Genomic DNA, 8,902 nt, shown 5'->3' on the forward strand with positions numbered 1-8,902 from the left:
GAGTCCTTTTCTCCACTGTGTATAATAGCTGAATGTGATATTTGCGAGACTGTCGACTCCCTGAGTCGCATTAGAGGGCTGATACTTACAGAGCACTATCTCTGTTGCTTTATATATCTTGTTCTCTCCACTTTCTCCACAATCTCTTTTTTAATCAAGTCTGATTTGTATGAATCTTCTACTTTTCTGTCAGGGCTCAGGGTCATTAGGAAAACCTTTTCTGTGGTATGAGAGTTAATCATCGTTAATGAAGATTGTCTGTAGGTGTGAGTTTGGTGTCGGAACTGGGTCGACGATTTAATGATCATGTAAGCTGAATTGAACTATCTGGAAACTGCGGTTCCTCGGCGAGCGCAGTGCGCGCGTGTGTTTTTTTGAAGCGAGGGCGATGTATAGCATTTACCTATACACCAATTATATTCATATTTGATTGGGTGTCACATATTCGGCCCAGGATAGATGGGTAATTTGTGTGTGAGTGAAAAGGTTATCGTTTCCTTAGTAGGCTACATTACTAATAAATAACTTAGTCATGGCACTTAAGATTTAATGATATGGAAGGTTTGCTATATATATATATATATATATATATATCTATGAGTATTACTTTGCATATGTAAAAGATTAAAATATTTTCTTGTAGACTAGTTTTGATATTCTGTTATCTGTACAGGTGGAGGCACAGGGCAGATGGTTGTGTGTGTATGTGTGGGTATGTATGCAAATATAGGAAAGTGCGATTGAATGCTAACCTCCTGCCCAGTGCTGGTGAATATATATATATATATATATATATATATATATATATATATATATATATATATATATATATATATATTCACTATCTTATTGCTCTCTTTCGACAGTCTATTTTCTCGTCTTCATGCCTTCTCTCTATACTAAGCTGCTCAGTACTTTGTGGGATGAGGGTATACACTCAATTTTAAACTGGAAAACAATCTTCCAGTTTTTAGCGTTTTTGTAATCATTCACTTATTTGTTTTGTTCTGATTTCGTGATGAACGAGTGAGAATATCCGTGCAGCACTTACCATGAATTAATATCAGACAAACCAGGACATGTCATGTTTAAACCGTTGCAAGATATACATTATGCATGATGGTGATGATGGCGAGACATGAGAAGGACAGAGATGAAATTGATGTTGGTCTCTTTTCCTAGTCCAAAATGTAACCATAACAAACTACCTCTCTGGGGAACAGACACATTTGATTTGTATTTTTTTATGATTCATATTTGTATTTATTGCTGTGCAGTGGCTCACATGGACAACCCAGTACCTCATGTATGAATATCACTAAACAACAAAGACGCCTTAACAGCTGTTTTATCAGATTTTTTTAAACTATTATTATCTGTGTGTACAGTATTTGTATCCGTAGCTTTCTCCAACACGTTCAAACATTCACAAACACGGACTGACAGACAACAAACGTACATGTTCACAAGAAAGCTGAGAGCTGTTAAGGTGTGGTCACTTCCATGATTGACAGTGTTCAGTTGCTGCTGGGATTGGTTGGCCATCCTCAGGCCCCTCCCCCTCTTTATTCTGACTGCTCAGTTGGATTTTGCTGCTCCGCAAAAATAATTACACAAAACATGAGCATGGCCTTCTCTCTTTTTCTCTTTTTAAACGGTGAACTGTCAAGTGGACATCATCTACCCTGCAAATCACACATGCTCAAACATTACCTCGCATACGCTCTATGGTCAATACCTCATGCCAGGTCAATCCTAAAATGGAGTAGAAGATGGATTCGAATTGATGACAGTCAACTGACAAAGAGTTGATGAAGAGAGACATGCTCTTTACCTCTCTTCTGTCTGGGCACCATAGGACAGGAGATCAATAGAAAGTTTGTGGCACTAAATGGCTCATAAGTGCTGATGCACTTCTGTCTCTGAGTGAATGGGTACCATAAAGAAAACTGTAATGCAAATGCTAGCTGTTTACAGGCTAACAGTAGTATGCCTGCTCACCAGGACAAAACCAGTTGAATATGACCATTCATGAAACGGTTAAAAATGCCTGTTGTTTTTTTTCCTCTTATTTTTCATCATAAAATATTGTAAATTCATGTTCCTGATTTCATGTAATATTGGTCAAATGTTTTACAAATCATTAAAAGAATATAATAATAATTAACACTGGTTTCTTTGATTACTTTGTCATATAGAGGAGAGTGGGATAGGCTCTGTAGGCCTATTCTAAAATGATCTATTTTTGTCATGTGACCATATGTTGAGAAAGGGCCTATCAAATATTCTCAAATCTGTTTTGTCAAAGCAAATTTTACCCATGTAATATATATTACATATAACATTTAAAGTTGTCCACTAGGTGTATTATATTAAGCGCACATGCATTTCATTTTTATGGGCACTAGATGGAGACTTTACACACACACACTGAGGCAATCGGCATGTGGAGCAGATTATGCTGATATTTGCTAACTGTGAAGATATGTCACTTTTACTTGTCCAAGTTTCACAACATTAAAAAGATCAAATCGACAGCAGTATTAACTCATAACAGTATTAATGTAAACAGGAACGGTCAGCAGATCTTTTTGAATGGCAATCAACAGAGAGGAGGCCTCAGTACACTGGATAGATTGTGCCTTATTAATAATTATTAACCCAAATAATAAATTGACTCGATAAATTGATTGGCAGTGTGATAGTCTTCAAAATGCCATGGCATATTTATTTTTTTGGAGAACTTTTATTGAGGTTTGCTGGAGAATTATTTAAAAAAGTTAGCCCAAAAATGAAATTTACTCACCCTTAAGTTGTTCCAAACCTGTAGGAGTTTCATTCTTCTGTTGAACTAAAAAAGAAGATATTTTGAAGAATGTTGGTAACCAGACAGTTGATGGTGGCCTTTGTCTTCCATAGTCTGGTTACCAACATTCTTCAAAATAATTATCTTCTTTTGTGTTTAGCAGAAGAAAGAAACAAACGTATGCAGGGTTAGAACAACATAGGGGTGAGTAAATAACAGAAATTTTATTTTTGGGTGAACTATCCCTTTAAGAGAAGTAATTTACATTTTGCGATAAGTGTGATTCATTTACGGCCCAAACGACGTTTTAGCGGGAAAGGAAGGAACGCCACACGAAGGTTAATTCGAAGCTAAGATTGTGGGTTCGAAAACTTCGAATATGTATTGAAAAAATACAATGCACGATGTTTCTATATACTCTGATTTAGAAACAAATATATTATTTGAATAAATATTTTGTGTGTTACTTTCTCTAATTCGTTGCTTTTATGAACACTAGTTTTAATTAGTATTATTTAGTCACTAGCATTTGTTTTAATTTTGAGTTGTATGTTATATGGAACATGCAGAATTTATGACAAACCAAATCTTGTGAAAATCGTTTGGAAGAGACTCAATTTACATTTCTGTGTTTACCTTTAGGTGGCTCCTGTGACCTTTCCAGTATGGCAGGCATGCAGACCTATATCAGGTAATCAGCAACATAATAACATAATCTGAATATGCATGCTACTCCCATATAGTAGGCAAAAAAACAGTAAGTGAAAGGTTTGTAGTATGTCAGAATTAACAGTATTCATAAAACAGTAGGCAAAAAGTACCCGGATGACCTGCTGCTTCTGGCTTCTGAAGTGAGCATCCAATGAACACTTTACTATCCCATGAGACCAAAGGAGAGGATCTGTGAATGGCAGTGAACCAAACATACTCTTTTAATAGTCACAAAGTAATTAGGCCTACTTATCTAAAAGAAATACCTCAGAGAGTGATTTTGGATGCAGCATGTGATCCTGAAGACCTTGATTAACTTGTTTAGGTTGCCTTCCTTTTATAGTAATTTTCTTTTCCATCTACAGGTTTAGTTAATGATTTAAACGCAATCGCTCTGTCTTACCTACATCGAATATGAATATAAATTTGGACACTACTCTTTTGGCCTACCGTTTTTTCGCATACTCTATACTCTATGCGTATACTCTACGCATGTTCAGACGCAGTGCATGTCTTCAAGTCTGAGAGGCGAGAGCAGCTACTCAACCAATATTGGCTGGATGGGCGTGGGATTGCTGGGATTGAAGTTGGAGTGTTTGTTTGTGACTGTGAGTGGTAGATCTCATCTTTTGAGCATCTCTCAGATATCTTATACAAAGCAGACATGTTCTTTCCTGCTGCCTGAGTACCTTCAACTCATTGTGGTGAGTGTGGGTGTGAGAGAGAATAAGGAGAGAATATAGTTTATCAGGGCACACAGTCACGAGACGATAGTTAGCAGAGCGTAGGTTGATTTTCGTTGCCATGCGGGGAACAGGAGATAAGAGGTGCCTATTTGTGCCACAGAGTAGTTGGCCGGTCGTTACCCCGATACCAGGAGGAGAAGGGAGGGGAGACTGAACCAAAGTCAGTGAAGCTATGTGATGAGTGGTGGATTTCAAACGGTCTCCAAAATTAGAGGAAGGCCTTTTCTATATCTCTCCAGGCCTTTCTTGAGTCCTTCACACAGGAGGCCTTGAATCATCATCTGTTACATAGTCTGACAAAGCTGCTCCACCACAGCTCCCGGTCAGACCCTCACAAGGAATTTGGAAAGTAAACCACAGGTTTAGGAAGTAGAGCACCTGAACCCCGCAGACTAGACAGAGGTGCCCGGAGTCTCATATCATACTCTGAAACAAGAAAAACCCTCAGGTCAGGGGATACAATTAAAGGGAGATTTTATTTAAACATAAAATGACTAGGAGACCAATGAAAAGCTTCAGGAGCGGAAAAAGCCAAAACAAAAATAAAAGTAGCCAGCTAACTAGTTTAACCTCTTACTTGCCCATTGAAAAGAAACAGGACAAAATAATCTTATCTCCCTGGCTAACCACAAAACAGGGAGAAAAATAAACAGTCACCCTCCTCCCTACATGGGTGTCCGTACAGTAAGCAGGAAGACTAGATTTCTTGTACACATAATGGCTATAGTCAATGTTTACTTGATAACACACTGAGCATGAGTTGGCAACACAAATTAAATTGTTTTAAATAAAATAGCTGGCAGTTTACGTCCAGACGGCTTAAATACGCTCCGCGGGAACACCACCACTTCGCCTCTTACGGCCCTAACTCGCTCCACTTGTGCGCTATTAGAAGAGACAGACGGTAGAACAACACAACACAGCACTAAGCAGCATCACATACATCAATTAAAAAAATTATACGTAACATTAGGCTTTAAATTAGCCTTTCAGAGCCTTTAAAATACATTTCCCGACTGCAAACATCAGCTTGACACGGTGGTGAGTGGTGACTCTTGGTGCTTTCATAAACCCTTTTTAAGGCTTGCATGAGAATGACCTTTGCACTTGACCTTTTAAGCCATTTTAGGTCCTTCACGTATATAATATGCATAAAATCGGAGGACCAAAATTACAGAGATGTTTGATGAGCTGTATGCTTAACCTTATTAGTAATAAATTGATTCGGGTTATTTTTGACAGTCGGGCTTTTATAGACGATTATATTTCAGTTTTCTCAACACAAAATAATGTTTTATTAATTTAAGTTCAGGAGGAGCATGTTCAGATAATCAGTCCAATCAATGCGAGAGGAGGCCTATATGACTTACCTCTGTTCCACAACAGTTTTCCGGCATCCCTCCTCCACCTCAACTCCTCACTCTCAATTCTTCCTATCCCAGCCTTTTGTATGGCCTGGACAAAAGTTTATTTACTAAATGTGACAACAGGAACAGGAACCTGTTTACTGACAGTGATTTGAGAAGAATACTCAAGGATATTGTTTTGAAAAATTAAATACTAAGTAAAGTAAAAAAACAAATTAAAAAAACATTCTTTAATGGACTGACTTTTCAAAAATAATAATAATTAAACAATTTTGGAATTTAAACTAAATTAATTTACAGCAAAAAAAAAAAAGTTATGTATATGAATCTAAGCTTAATGTAACCCTAAGTAGTTTTTTTGGTGTGTTTTCTAGTTTACATAGGCCTATATACATTTGTGTAAGTTATACAATTTTTTTAAATTAATTACTAGCTACTAATTGTATCTTCAATATTGCAATTAGATTACCATACTAATTATACTCAATCTAAAATATTGCATTCCTTTTATAACTACTTTCTAAATCCCATATCAACCTCGACAAGTTGAACAATACAAGGATAGACATGCCAGATGCATATGAAAAATAATGCGATAATCAATGTGTGTTGATGGACTCGATCTAACGTTACTCCATCTATGTTTTGATCATCGTATTGAATCTGATCCAGACGTAGTCTTCGACAAAAATGTGATTTTCTCAGCTTTTTGCTCAAAGTGTTGCTTTTAAAAAAAAAAAAACTTACCCATATTCAAGTGTTGATAAACAATGAATGCATGAAGCTAAAATTAAACAGATTTTTTTTGTTTAAAAGCAGAGGGTCTGTTTTTTTATATATATATTGCATGTTCAGATATTCATTAAACAAAATATTCTGGGGGCCATGGAATTTTTTTTAAAATGACCAAAAAACGCTAGCTGGCAACTTTATTAAATTTTTTTTAAAAATAAAATAAAATTAAATGCTGGCGGGGAGAGAGTTAAATTCCAGAAAAAATTAAGAGTAATCCCTTACTTAATTTTTTTCATGGGAAAAGTAATTACAGTAATTTATTACTTAGTAATGCATTACACCCAACACTGTTTATTACGAAAATAAAATCGTCTGTGCTGAAATTCACAGAAAACAATGCGCTTCGGGCATGCTGACCTAAAAAAGTAGTGTGTGTGTGTGTGCAAATATGGGTCTAAATCAGGGCGGGGTGCTGTACGCCTTTTAGATAAAGTTCAGTAAAAGCTGAAAAATTAATGCCTGTCTTATCAACTCCTGTCCCCTCTCTATTTCTGTCTGGGTATTAATACTGTGGGTGTTTCCTTGGAAGTGTGCCCATAACTGATATGAGTTTCGGTTAGCTTTACTGTAAGTGTTACGAACCAGGTGTTTGCCTAAAACACAGTCTACATTCTATTCACATCATTAAATTTGGGACAGTGTTTTTGAACCAACTAGGTCTACTAGTCTAGATCTGAAATATAATTCTGTGTAATAAAATTGTTTTAAAGTGTAGGTCAAACTATAAAACATTGTCTTTTTTAATCAGCATTGAAAACTGAAAGCAGTACAACAACTACAAACACTACCATAAATCATAAATACCTTTTATATATTAAAAAAAAACACATGCACACATGCTTTACGGTAATGAGACGTAATGTGGGCCTTATTCTGACATGTTGCGGAGTTTTTCTTCGGGCGACTCAAGTTCGAGCCTCGGCCTGTCCCCTCTTTCTTTGCTTTCTGTCTGTTCTCTATTGTCCTGTACCATAAAAAAAGGTGCTTTACACATTTTATGAATAAATAAATGGCATTTGACACTGGTTCTTACCAACCATCGTAGTTTTTCATAACATCCAACCAGGGCAACAACACTGTAAAAAGTGAACAGTTGGATCAACTTAAAACAATTACTTCAATTGGTAACACCTAAAGAAATTAAGTTTTCTCAACTTAAATGATCAGATTTTTCACGATAAAACGTGATAATTTAAGTTGAGAAAACTTAATTTCTTTAGGTGTTACCAATTGAAGTAATTGTTTTAAGTTGATCCAACTATTCACTTTTTACAGTGAATTTTAAACGTTAGTATGTGTTTAAAGCATATAGGCTAAACTTTTAATTAGTTAGTTTACAGCTATATTATGAAATATAATGATTGTGCTGTCTTTAAACAACCATTTATTAATGTTGCCATGAGAAGGCCAATGTCATTAATCTTGGTTGTGTCACACTGAATTCCTGTATGTAACATTAGTAAATACAGGATGTTAGAAGTCAATATAGAGCTAGAGTCGTCCCATGCATCACGTGGAAAAGGTGTATCTCCTCAGTTTAGCTCATGCTCAGAATGTCAAAATGTCAGTGAAACGGATGCACAGATCTGGGCAAATGGAAAGGAATGCGGTGAGGTCAGCACAGGTATTTCCTGGAACAACATACAAAATAGTTAAGCGTTTTTTACTTTCAAAACATGGAGGACACCCATGGGCTCGGCTCGTTTTGAAAGTGAGATTGGGGATGCATTTGCAGGTGGTTGTGCAAGTGGCATGGGGTGGTTCTTATATGGGGCAGCCTGTTCGCATGTGTTTCTGAGTAAAACCACATTGTCCTCTCTGCTGTCTCAGCAAAGAGCCCAGGTATCTGTATAGACAAACCTGGATAGAGCGCACAAACAGAGAATGAGAAAGTCTCAGTGAAGGGGGGTGAGGTCAAAGCTTCCTGTAAAGCGGTAGAGCAGGTGCAAAACCAAACACAGACACATGAACACTATATGCATGTTGAGCTCCAATGTACAAATTGGAGGGCCATTAAATATCATCATGCAGAGTTGATTACAAATAGTTTGATCATATAAAGCAAATCATTCATTTGATGTCAGTGCAAATACTGAGGTGACAACATGCTCAAAAAGCCACAGAACCACAAACCTCTTCTAAATGACTTGCATATATCAACATCAACATTTTAACCAGCTCAGAGAAGAAGTCAGTGATTAAAAATGTGAGAAAAATCAAGGATGAATTAAATAAAGACTTCATTTCATGAGGATTTCATGTATATACACAACCAAATTGGGGATTGGTTTATAAAAATTCATTTTCCCACTATTTGTTTGCAATATCCCCTCACTTTTAGTAGGATATAGCCTGCATATCTCAGTATCTCAGTAGTCCTCCTCGCTATATGAGAAATTAGCCAAATCATGTTTTGCATTATATCAACAGGTTTGTGTGGGTTTGGGCTTGGCAAATATCAGCACTTCTGTACAGTA

The sequence above is a fragment of the Squalius cephalus genome, assembly GCF_949319135.1.
Source record: "Squalius cephalus genome assembly, chromosome: 10".
Classification (NCBI taxonomy): Eukaryota; Metazoa; Chordata; class Actinopteri; order Cypriniformes; family Leuciscidae; genus Squalius; species Squalius cephalus.